The sequence below is a fragment of the Triticum aestivum genome, chromosome 7B, assembly GCF_018294505.1.
Source record: "Triticum aestivum cultivar Chinese Spring chromosome 7B, IWGSC CS RefSeq v2.1, whole genome shotgun sequence".
Lineage (NCBI taxonomy): Eukaryota > Viridiplantae > Streptophyta > Magnoliopsida > Poales > Poaceae > Triticum > Triticum aestivum.
Window position 1 is genome coordinate 605,248,299 of NC_057813.1, and position 13,115 is coordinate 605,261,413.

Consider the following 13,115-nt stretch of genomic DNA (forward strand, 5'->3'; position numbering starts at 1 on the left):
CCGCTCCGACCGCCACCTTGCTTCGCATCTCCCTCAGTCCGGCGAGATACCTCGCATCCACCTCTCCCTCGTGCTGCTGGTGAGATTCGCCTCGCCGGATCCAGTGGCCGAGGGCACAGATCGTTCGATCCCGAGCGGATCTGTCGACGTGAGCCACGAGAAAACAACACCGTTTGGTGCACGTAATGGAGCAGCTCCACCACGACGACCATGGCGGAGAGCCAGGCCCGGTGCAGTGCCCTCCTCTCGATCCTCTCACCACCCGTTCAACGCGTCGGTGTCTTCCTTGCCGTCATATTTTTTGTCCACATGGGCCACCGGTTTGCCTCCTGATGTGTCACCGGCGGCCTTGATTGTGGTGCTTCTCCAGGGACCCCGGTGGCCTCGAGTGAACTGCAGCGGAGTCTCCCGGGATTTGCTACCCATCAGCAAGCGGATCTGGAGGCCCCAAGTTGCCGGCGGCAAAGCTCTGGATCGAGTGGAGCCGCTAGCCATCTCATCCGCCACTGGAGCAGCACGACCTTGCCGATGCAGTGCGCCGTGACTCCCACGTACACTGCAGTGGGTGTGTACCCCTCCTCCCCTTGCAGTCCAGCCGCCCTGGCTTGCAGTGCACCGGCACGCGTGTTGCCGTGCAGTTCATTGACGCATTTCCCTGAATTTTTGGTTTCCTGCTATTCCACTGAAGTGCGCCTCGCCTTCGTCCAGTTCCCTTTCCCTTTAGGTATTTCTCAAAGGGATATGAAAAAAGAGGTTCAAACGGCGTGCAACATACGGTGGAGCGCTGCTGCAGTCCGCTGTCGAGCGGCAGGCACAAAACGATGCCAGCATGCAGTTCGGTACCAAACGCGATGCACCCCGCGCGTGAGAGTTCCTCCGGGCATCAACTTGAAGTGCACTTGGTGTGAAAGTGGTGTGCGGTTTGACAGATGGTGTGGTGCGGTGTGCACGGGCACGTTCCCGTGCAGTGCAGCATGTGGGTTCTTGCAGTGCGGAAACATCGGTGTTGTATGTATGTTGGCTCATCGTGTAGTTTACTCGATGCTCTTGTGGAGTGCACAGCCCATCTGCTTGCAGTCCCGCTGGCCACGCGTGCAATTTGTCACCCGTCCGGCACATGCGTGCAGACATGTAGTGCATTTTTTCATGAAAGAGTTGGGGGACGTAGTTCACTCCATCCATGTTTTGCATATTTTGGAGATCTTTTTTTGAAAGTGCACTCAGTTTGTGTAAAAAAGAATGATGTTTCATTACCCCTATGTATGAAGTGCATTTTGTTTCGTGTGTTTAAAAAATTAGTCGACTACATTAACACTTGCAGTGCGTTTGGTACTCGGACGTGGCTCGCTTTTCAAAGTGATGTTGTTTGCTCGCCGCAACATGAAAGTGCAAAAAAAATTAGCGAAACAATAATATAGTAATGCGGTTCACTCCGACATAGGTTGTGGTTCACTTGCCCTCGTCTCTGCGGTCCACTCTCATTCATAAAAAAAATGTTAAAAAAAGACAACAAAAACTCGTATGAGAAAAATAACGTCCGACAAAAGAAATTATGCAGCTCGCTTGCCTGTCCGATTGCAGTGCGGTTTTCATTCTGAAGCAGTGCGGTCGGCCTTACGATGTTATTCATCCCGTAAATGCAAAAACATGTTATGAAAGTGAAAAAAAGTAATCCGGTTCACTTCTTGATAGTGTTGTGCTTCATTTACACCCGATGTGAAGTGCACTCTTCTTTCTCGTTCTTGAAAAAATTTCGTTTAAATAAAAGAAACCATGCAGTTCTCCTACCCGTGTGATGCAGTGCGGTTTTTCGTCCGTTGCAGTGCGGTTTGCAGTCGTATGAAGTACCTACGTCGATTTGGGTGTCGCGAAAAACAAAGTGTCCGCATTTCTGTAAATTCGAAATTCCTCTTAAACCGTAAAGAATTAGAGAGAGTGTTCTACATGAAAGAGTTGTGTATCATTGATATATTTCCGACGGCGTATCGTTTGAATCATTTCGACCAACGGTTTGCAAAAATTTCGCGAAAAACGACCGCTGCCACTCGTCGTCCGCCGCATGATTTTCAAAATTAACTTAAAACCGTAAGGAATCTCAAAAATATTTCAACATATGAAAGTTGCGCCTCCTTCGTAGCTTTCCACCAGTGTATCACATGCCTTGTTTCGACAAACGGTTCAAAAACTGGAGCGAAAATAGTATCGAAAATTTTAAAAAATTTGAAAAAATAGAGTTCCGCGATTTAGTAAATTTAAAACTGCTCTTAAACCGTAATGAATTAGAGAAAGATTTATATATGAAAAAGATGCGCCTCGACGATATCTATCCAACGGCGTATCATTTGCTTCATTCCGACAAGCGGTTTAGAAAAAAAAAAACGCGAAAAAACGCTCGCTGCCACTCGTCATCCGCCGCACTATTTTCAAAACTGCTCTTAAACCGTGCGGAATCTCGAAAAGTGTTCAACATGTCGAAGTTGTGCCTAATCCATAGCTTTTCAATGGTATATTAAACGTCTCATTCCGATAAACGGTTAAAAAATTAGAGCAAAAACAATACCGAAAAAATAACGCGTGCAGTTTTTTCTGACGAGAAGTTCACTAGTCTCTATTGCAGTGCTCGTCGTCAAAATGATGCAGTGCGCTTTTGTTGAGCGTGAAGTGCCGAAGTGGTGTGCAGAATAGTTATTCTGCTGATATTAGCAGAATAGACCGTATATATGTATATATATAGGACTATTATGTTACTAGTAACAGAATATTATTCTGTTACTATCGACCCTATATAGGTACTGGTCCAGAAGAAACCCACTCGAACGGGTGTGGCCCAAAAAATAAAAGCCCACTCAACCCTCCCCTGCGGACGCCAACCATCTTCACCGAGACCAGCGTCCCACCACGCCGCCGCCCTGCCCCCTGCCCCTGGCTGCACCGCCGCCCCATCTTGCCGGCCCCGCGCGCCGCCCACTCTGTCGGCCCCGCATGCCTCCCAGCGCCGCCCGCCCCGTGCGCCGCCCCACCCCTCCATCCCTACGTGTTGTTGGGGACCGTTGCATGGAAAATAATTTTTTTCCTATGAATTCACCCAAGATCAAGATCAATCTAGGAGATGCTAGCAACGAAACGGAGAGCGTCTATATACCTTTGTAGATCGAAAGCGAAAGCATTCGAATGAGCATGGTTGATGTAGTCGTACTTTTGATGATCCAATCTGATACATTACCGCACGAACGACACCTCCGAGATATGCACACGTACGATTGACGTCTCCTTCTTCATGATCCAGCAAGCGAGAGGGAGAGGTAGGTGGAGTCTAGGCCAGCACGACGGCGTGGTTGTGGAGTTTGTGGTGTGATGACCAACAATCATAGTCCTTTCGATAAATAAGAGTGTTGAAACCAACAAGGAGCATATGGAAATGATAAGAGGTTTTCAGCAAGGTATTCTCTACAAGTACTAAAAATAATAGTAACGGATAATTTGATAACAAGGTAATTCGTACAAGTAGCAATAGTCACAAAAGGTGCAGCAAGGTGATCCAATCTTTTTTTATAGCAAAGGACAAGCCAGAACAGTCTTTTATAATAAGCAAAGCATTCTCGAGGACACATGAGAATTACCCTCTAGTCACTGTCATCATGTTTATTTAATTCGAATTCGCTACTTTAATAATTTGATATGTGGGTGAACCGGTACTTGGGTATTATTCTTACTTGAACAAGCCTCCACTTATGATTACCCCCTCTCGCATGCGTCCGCAACTACAAAAGAAGAATTAAGATAAATCTAACCATAGCATGAAACATATGGATTCAAATCAGCCCCTTACGAAATAACACATAAACTAGGGTTTAAACTTCTGTCACTCTGCCAACTCATCATCTACTTATTACTCCACAATGCCTTTCCTTACACTACTAGGGAAAACCTTATACACAGAACTTTAGCAGTAGCGTGGGTCAAAAAAGCATGCTGGTGCTAAGTAGCAGTAGCGCACTTGTACAAACCGCGCTGCAGATAATTTCCTAGCAGTAGCACGCCTTGCTCTAAACACGTTACTACTAAAATTCCCACGGCTTAGCCGATAGGCTACACATAGTAGTAGCGATCTGTATCGAACCGTGCTACCGCTACTTTCTTTGTAGCAGCGCATTTTATTGTAAACCCGCTACTGCTAAAGGATATAAAATTAAATGGAAAGCAAATAGAAAGGTAATTCAAAATGAAAGAAATAGAAGAAGGTGAAAAGAAAAAAATAAAAGGTGAAGAAAAATAAATGAAAAAGGGGGAAAAGAGAAAGGAGTAGCAGTAGCGCGTATCCCAGAACGCGTTGTAGCTAACGTAGCAGTAGCGCGCTTTCTGGAACGCGCTACTGCTACTTCTGACTTAACCACCGAGTTCGTCCTTCCCCACGGCCACTTCCCCCAAATCGAACTCCTCCGCTCTCGCCGCCGCCATCGCCCGTCGGCTGCCGCGCGCTCTCCGCACACCCTCTACGCCGCCCACGACCCCGGATTCAACGCCGCCCCCGCCCCCGACCCCAGATTCAACGCCGCCCCCGCCCTCAACCTCAACGCCGCCTACCCCTCTCTCGCCGCAGGCACTCGAGGTGAGCATGCCTGCTCCTCCCCCTCCCCTACCTCTGCCTAGATAGGGTTCTTCAAATTTTAGTTGCATCAAATTAGTTAGGGTTCATCTATGGGTGGAAATGAATTGGATACAGATGCGACTGGGATGTTTTCTTAGATGATGTTTTCTTAGATGATGAATAAACAATAGTGTAATGCATAATAAAATGAGTAAAATTTGACCACTTATTTCACTTTTAAGTTGGATAATTGGAATATCCGCTACCACTTTCCACCCCTAGGTTCATCAAATTAGATGGTAATTAGGGCAGTAGTTCCTAGGTACTAATTAGTTAGTAAGAACAAGGTATTAATTAGGTACTAGTTTATTCTTATTTACAGTAAGTTTATTTTTAGTAAGAACTAGTTGAATTAATAGAACTAGTTAGTAAGAACTTGTTGCTATTTTTTTAGTTAAAGCAATTTTTCCCGCATCGACGTGGACGATGCCTATCCCGCATCCTCGTTGTCGAGTCGGCGGAGGACACCTGCCTGAACAGATGGGCCATGTCCGGGACTGGGCTCCGCCGGGGTGGTACTGAGGGCGCTACTTATCGAGGGGCGTAGGTTGGTGAGGAGCCAGCCTGTCATTGACACGAACCTTCTTTGGTGGCGGCCACGTGGGCCAATGACGGTCCACAGGCTCGAGGATCCCGCGGTGGTGGTGCGTCACCATGTCAGTGAGGAGGACGCGCACGTCCATCGCTACTGGTTTGCGTTGGAGCACAGGTTCGCCAATACCTAGCAGGTTCTTCAGGGATCTCACTGGAGCTATGATCCTGTGATGGTTCCTTCTTTGTGGGTGTCCACCGCCCGCGCCGATACCCATTGTGCGCTAGGGTTTTAGTTGTATTAGTGATGTTATATGTATGATACTATTCGGGATGTATTAATGATAATATTCGATGATGTACAGATGCATGAGATGATTTACTTTTGCTTATTGAATGCATGCTAATTTGAGTCCTATAAGATATGTTGAAATGTATATCTTGTGTTGCTCAAATAGGATATGTGCTTACCCAAGTGGCCGGTCATGTTTGCAGGTTATACTTCCGAGTGGCCTATGTTTTGCTGGAGTGTTGATTCATTCCCGTTCCGGCAAATTTTAGGCGCTCGATATGTCCTATTTTAGCAAAGGTCATGCCGTATTTTTTCGTGAATTTTGGCATGACTTGTGCCAGAATATGTAGGAAATATCTAGTGCCCCGGATTTGTGTGTTGAGTATCCTGGTAGTTGTCTTCGATCGATTTTCAATTAATGTTTCAACTATGAACATAGGAAATGTCTGACGACGAAAAGGATTTTGGTATTTGCAAATACTGCAAAGATGAGCGTGGCCTGTGCGACGGAATCTTCCTAGATGATGATAGGCGCTTCAGCATCAAGATGGACGAGAACTTCGAAGTGGATACAGTAAGTCACAACGACAAGTCTTTTTTTCGTAATTAAGCATGACATCTGCTTCATTTGCTTCAACTTATTTTTTTTACTATTCTACTAGAGTATCCCCTGTCATGCAAGAGTTTTTGTATTGGATAAGATAGGTTTCAGTCATACTATGGAGGTAAAGAAAGTTTACTTGAAGATCGAGCATGGTTATATTTTCCATGCAAAATTATACAATTCAGACGACTACACCTACTTTGGATGCAAAACATGGCGAGCACTATGCAAGACTTATGCATTTGAGCCTGATATGGTTATCACCTTTGATATTCGTCCGGAAGATGATATTGAAGGTAATACCGACATCTAGGTCGATGTGCAGACGCCTCCAGTTATACCATTATGTGAGTTTCTCAACCATATTTATGTCTTTGATATTGTTTATTCAAACATAATTGACAACTAATTTCTATTGTCAGCTTATTTCCGTTCAAGCAAACATGTCAAGCGCTTGGTAGACAGGACCTACTACTGTGCCGGGGCTGAACTAAACTGTGAGGAGCTAAGTCATTATGTTTCATGGCTTGCGCATCTTGATACTGTCAAGACAAATTTTCTTCCTGGATTTAGAAATGTTAGTACTGAAAACGTGCGACCAATAGTGTTCGTAATGAACTACGGTCACATCTATTTAGGGAAGATGGTAAGATTTTTACTATTTGTCCTCAGTGCATCTTTTCCATACATTATTTTTAACCTAAACTTCATTACTAAGTATGTTACCATACGAGGTTCTTCAACAGGGACTCCCGATGAATGTTGTGCCTTATGGGATCGAGACTAAAGGTACCATGAGTATTGTTAGTTTACGGCTAAGATATCCTACAAATCACTATAGTGCATTCAGTATTAGCGATGAATTCTTAATAGTGTAAGACTGGACCAAATCTGTGATGGAGGAGCGCAAACAAGTACTAGGGGGAAGCAATCAGAAGCGCAACCCATGATTAAGAGACAGGTTCATCTGCATGCTCCAAATTGATGAAGGATGAGAGTTACACATGTTTTGTGTTATTTTACCTGAGAGAGAGCAGCAGGAGTGATTAGCTAGCTAGAAATGAGTTTAAAGATGATGATGTGCTACACTATGACTATGATAATTAAATAGCTAGTGTTGGTGGTAATGACTATGATGATTATTATTAGCTAGTGTTAGTGATGATTAAATAAATACTGTTGGTGGTAATGACTATGATGATGATTAAATAGCTTGTGCTGGCGGATTAGATTCAAGTGGAGGCAACATGTGGTGCACATTGAAAGTACTACTAGTCCAAACTAGATCAAGTTTGGATTATTAGTATACTTTTGACATGCACCCCATATTGCCTCCACTTGAACCTAATCCACCTTCATTTGACACACTGTTATGGATATAATGATATAAACCTCATAATTGGTATTGTACCAAAATTTGCATAACGATGGATAAATACACTAAAAAAATAATGCTAGTAGCGATGGACAGTAAACACGCTGCAAGTAGCTAGATTAGCAGCAACGCGGGTGTGAACAAGCGCTGCCGCTATGTCTCTTAGTAGTAGCGCGTGTCACACGCGCTACTGCTAAGTAATAGCTGTAGCGCCTTATTAGTAGTGCGGCGGCACGCGCTACTAGTGGGCTTTAAACCTGCGCTACTACTAGGGTTTTCCCTAGTAGTGTTAGGCCTAGATACGATGAAGTTTCATGTAGTCAACGTTCCGATGACACCACTAAAGGAAGCAAGAACATACTCCCTCTGTTCCAAATTACTTGTCGTGGTTTTAGTTCAAATATGAATTAAAACCACGACGAGTAATTTGGAACAGAGGGAGTACAGATCAACAAAATGTCGAACGAATACGAAATTCAAATGATTACTTATAGAAAGACTTCTCCCATTTCCTCAAGAACAAAAGTAACTACTCACAAATCAGATTCATGTTCAAGATCAGAGGGTTATTTAATAATACTAAGTATATGAACAAACAATCTTCCACCAAATAAACCAACTAACATTAAATACAAGATGTAATCATCACTACTAGCAACCCACAAGTACCAAATTGAGGTGTTGAAGCAACGATTAAATACAGGATATGAACTAGGGTTTGAGATGATATGGTGCTGGTGAAGATGTTGATGAAGATTGGCCCTCCCCCGATGAGAGGATCCTTGGTGATGTCAATGGTTTCGATATCTCACTCCTGTAGAGAAGTTTTCCTGGTGAAATCTATCCGCCGAAGAGCAAAACTACTCCTGCCCAGGTTCCGCCTCGACACGGCGGCGCTTCATTCCGAAAATTTTCTCTCTATTTTTTCTAGGGAAAATGGCCTCATATAGCAGAAGATCGCCCCCGGAGGTCTGCCAGGGAGCCACAAGCTCATTGGGGGCGGCCAGGGGGTAGGGTGCTCCCTCTAAGCTTGTCTCTCCCTGGTGGCCCCCTCCTGGTATTTCTTCCGCCAATATATTTTATATCTTCCAAAAAATTCTTCTTAAATTTTCCGATCATTTGGAGTTTTGCAGAATAGCTATCTCTGTTGTAGACTTTTTCGGTCCAGAATTCTAGCTGCCGGCAATCTTCCTCTTCATGTGAAACTTGCAAACTAAGAGAGAAAAGGCATAAGAATAGTATCACAAAGTGAAATAATGACCCAAAACATAATTAATAATAGTAGGAAATCATGATGCAAAATGGATGTATCAACTCCCCCAAGCTTAGACCTCGCTTGTCCTCAAGCGAAAGCCGAAATCGATAATCATGACCATATGTTTAGAGAGAGGTCTTGATAAAAAAATACGAATATGAAAGCATCATGATCATTATCGTAGCAGCAATATATCACATAATACTTCTCATGAATCATAAACCTCCACCAGTAGAAAACAGGGATTTTGTTCGGGCCAGGTAAGCCCATTTGTCCCGGTTCAGTCACGAATCGAGACCCATGGGCCCATTGGTCCCGGTTCGTGAGGCCAGGGGGCCTGCCGGGCCTCGTGGGGGCATTGGTCCCGGTTCGTCTGGCCCCTTTGGTCCTGGTTGGTGGGACAAATCGGGACCAATGGGTCTCGCTCCTGGCCCACCACCATTGGTCCTAGTTGGTGGCCTGAGCCGGGACCAAAGGGTGGTCTTTAGTACCGGGTCAAGTCATGAACCAGGACCAATGAACCAGCCAGGGGAGAGGGCTTTTGTGTGTAAAACATTAAAAGCAAAAAAGAATTTTCATAAAATAAATAAAAAAGAAAAAAAGAAAATAAATTAAATAAGTAGAAATAATATAATATAAATAAGTAGAAACAGAAAAAACTTTAATAAATAACTAGAAACAAAATAAACTTTAATAAAGTAAAATAAATAAACTATAATAACATAAATAAAAATAGCAACAATAAGTAGAAACAAAAAAAAAAGCAAAAAAGAAAGAATTTTCATAAAATAAATAAAAAAAGCAAAAAAGAAAAGAAAATAAATAAGTAAAAACAAAATAAACTTTAATAAATAAGTAAAAACAAAATAAACTTTTATAAAACCTCTAGTATTATTGAAACTAAAATTATATACAATTTATGCAACTAAAATTATCAAAGTATTTTCTGTTCAAAACAATAAAAGAAAAAGGAATATTCATAAAAAAAATTGTTAGAAACTTTAATAGCAAAAAGTATTATTAAAAATATAATTTTTTGTTAGAAACTAAAATAACAAAATATATTTTTGAATATACTGATAAAACACAGTATTATTAAATAGCAGAGAAAGAATCACTCAAAAATCTATTTTTATAGTAAAGTTATTCAAAAACTAGTGATTCACACAAATTTCCAAAAATTCAAATTTAAACTATTCAAATTAGAAAACAAATGGCACTAACAGAAAGTTTATAATTTTTATTACCTAAGAGCAAAAATAATCTCTGAAAAACTAGTAAGTATTTTGCTGTAAGTAGAAACAAAATAAAATAAACAAAGCAAAAAAGAAAACAAAAAAAATAAAAAAGTGCCACCTAAAGGGCCACGACGGCCTGAATACGACTAGAAACCCAATAATGGGTCAGGATTCAGGCCCGCAGTAGGCCCATTAGGCCCACAGGCACATAGTGACAGATTAGGCCCGAAAGACTGCAGTTGAGAGGAGCTCGAGAGGGTTGGCGTAGCAGTGCTTATAAACCACTCTCGAGCTCTCTCAACTAGCGAGGTGGGACTAAACTTTGGCCATGACGCGGGAAGCACGGGTCCTTTGGTCCCGGTTGGTGCCACACACCGGGACTAAAGGGTGGCATTGGTCCCGGTTCTTGCCACGAAACGATACCAATGCCCTCCCCCCTTTAGTCCCGGTTGGTGCCTGATACGTCTCCAATGTATCTACTTTTCCAAACACTTTTGCCCTTGTTTTGGACTCTGACTTGCATGATTTGAATGAAACTAACCCGGACTGACGTTGTTTTCAGCAGAACTGCCATGATGTTGTTTTATGTGTAGAAAAGAAAAGTTCTCGGAATGTCCTGGAAATCCACGGAGGCACTTTTTGGAATTAATAAGAGTTTTTGGCGAAAGAATTAATGCCAGGGGGCCCACAGCCTGTCCACGAGACGGGGGGCACCTCCCTAGGGCGCGACCTCCTATCTCGTGGGCCCCCTGGACCTCCTCCGACCTCAACTCCAACTCCATATATTCCGTCTCGGGGAGAAAAAAATCAGAGAGAAAGTTTCATCACGTTTTACGACACGGAGCCACCACCAAGCCCTAATCTCTCCCGGGAGGGTTGATCTGGAGTCCGTTCGGGGCTCCGGAGAGGGGGATTCATCGCCGTCGTCATCATCAACCATCCTCCATCACCAATTTTATGATGCTCACCGCCGTGCGTGAGTAATTCCATCGTAGGCTTGCTGGACGGTGATGGGTGGGATGAGATTTACCATGTAATCAAGTTAGTTTTGTTAGGGTTTGATCCCTAGTATCCACTATGTTCTGAGATTGATGTTGCTATGACTTTGCTATGCTTAATGCTTGTCACTAGGGCCCGAGTGCCATAATTTCAGATCTGAACTTATTATGTTTTCATGAATATATGTGTGTTCTTGATCCTATCTTGCAAGTCTATAGTCACCTATTATATGTTATGATCCGACAACCCCGAAGTGACAATAATCGGGATACTTCTCAGTGATGACCGTAGTTTGAGGAGTTCATGTATTCACTATGTTCTAATGCTTTGTTCTGGTTCTCTATTAAAAAGAGGCCTTAATATCCCTTAGTTTCCATAAGGACCCCGCTGCAACGGGAGGGTAGGACAAAAGACGTCATACAAGTTCTTTTCCATAAGCGCGCATGACTATTTATGGAATACATGCCTACATTACATTGATGAATTGGAGCTAGTTCTATATCACCCTATGTTATAACTATTGCATGAGGAATTGCATCCGGCATAATTATCCATCACAGATCCATTGCCTACGAGCTTTTCATATATTGTTCTTCGCTTATTTACTTTTCCGTTGCTACTGTTACAACTACTACAAAAACCCAAAAACATTTATCTTTACTTTTGCTACCGTTACCTTTATTATCATACCACTTTTGCTACTAAACACTTTGCTGCAGATACTAAGTTATCCAGGTGTGGTTGAATTGACAACTCAACTGCTAATACTCAAGAATATTCTTTGGCTCCCCTTGTGTCGAATCAATAAATTTGGGTTGAATACTCTACCCTCGAAAGCTTTTGTGATCCCCTATACTTGTGGGTTATCAAGACTGATTTCTGGCGCCGTTGCCGGGGAGCATAGCTCTATTCTCTGAGTCACTTGGGATTTATATCTGTTGATCACTATGAAGAACTTGAAAGACGCTAAGACCAAGATTTTGCCCTCAACTACGAGGGGAGGTAAGGAACTGCCATCTAGCTCTGCACTAGATTATCCTTCCGTTATTAGTAGGCTTGTGACACCTAAACCTGCTACTGCTATGAATTCTGATAATGTCGCATGTTATTGATAATGCCACTTCTGCTATGCATGATGAAACTACTTCTGTGCGTGATACTACTTTGCCATTAGGTGAATTTCTTGATGAACAACTTGCTAGAGTTAGGGGGAATGAAAATATTGAAGAACCTATGATTGATGATAGTGATGATGAACGTTCCCCCAATGATTATGTATTACCAGTTGTTCCTAAGGGTTATGTTATGAATGAAGCAGCTGCTATGGAAATTCTTGCTTGCAATGATAGAAATGATCTTAAGAAATTATTAGCTAAATGGAAGCAGCAGTCTCTTAATGCTAGAATGAAACCCGATCCTGCTTTTGCTACTTCACCTATCTGTGTTACTGATAAGGATTACGAATTCTCTGTTGATCCTGAGATTATTACTTTAGTTGAATCTGATCCTTTTTATGGCCTTGAATCTGAAACTATTGTTACACATCTTACCAAGTTGAATGATATAGCTAACCTGTTTACCAATGATTAGAAGTCTCACTATTTATATATTCTTAAGATATTTCCGTTCTCATTAAAGGTTGATGCTAAGACTTGGTATAATTCTCTTGCTCCTGGTTGTGTGCGTAGTCCCCAGGATATGATTTATTACTTCTCTGCTAAATATTTCCCTGCTCATAAGAAACAAGCTGCCTTGCGGGAAATATACATTTTTGTGCAAATCAAAGAAGAGAGTCTCCCACAAGCTTGGGGGAGGCTTCTCCGGTTACTTAATGCTTTGCCTGATCATCCTCTTAAGAAAAATGAAATACTTGATATCTTTTATAATGGACTAACCGATGCTTCCAAGGACTACTTGGATAGTTGTGCTGGTTGTGTTTTCAGGGAAAGAACAGTCGACGAAGCTGAAATATTACTGAATAATATGTTGACTAATGAAAATAATTGGACTCTTCCTGAGCCAATTCCCGAGGCAATTCCTGAACCAATTGAGCCAACTCCTAAGCCTATTCCTAAACCCACTCCGAAGAAGAGAGGTGTTTTATTTCTCAGTCCTGAAGATATGCAAGAGGCAAAGAAGTCAATGAAAGAAAAAGGTATTAAAGCTGAAGATG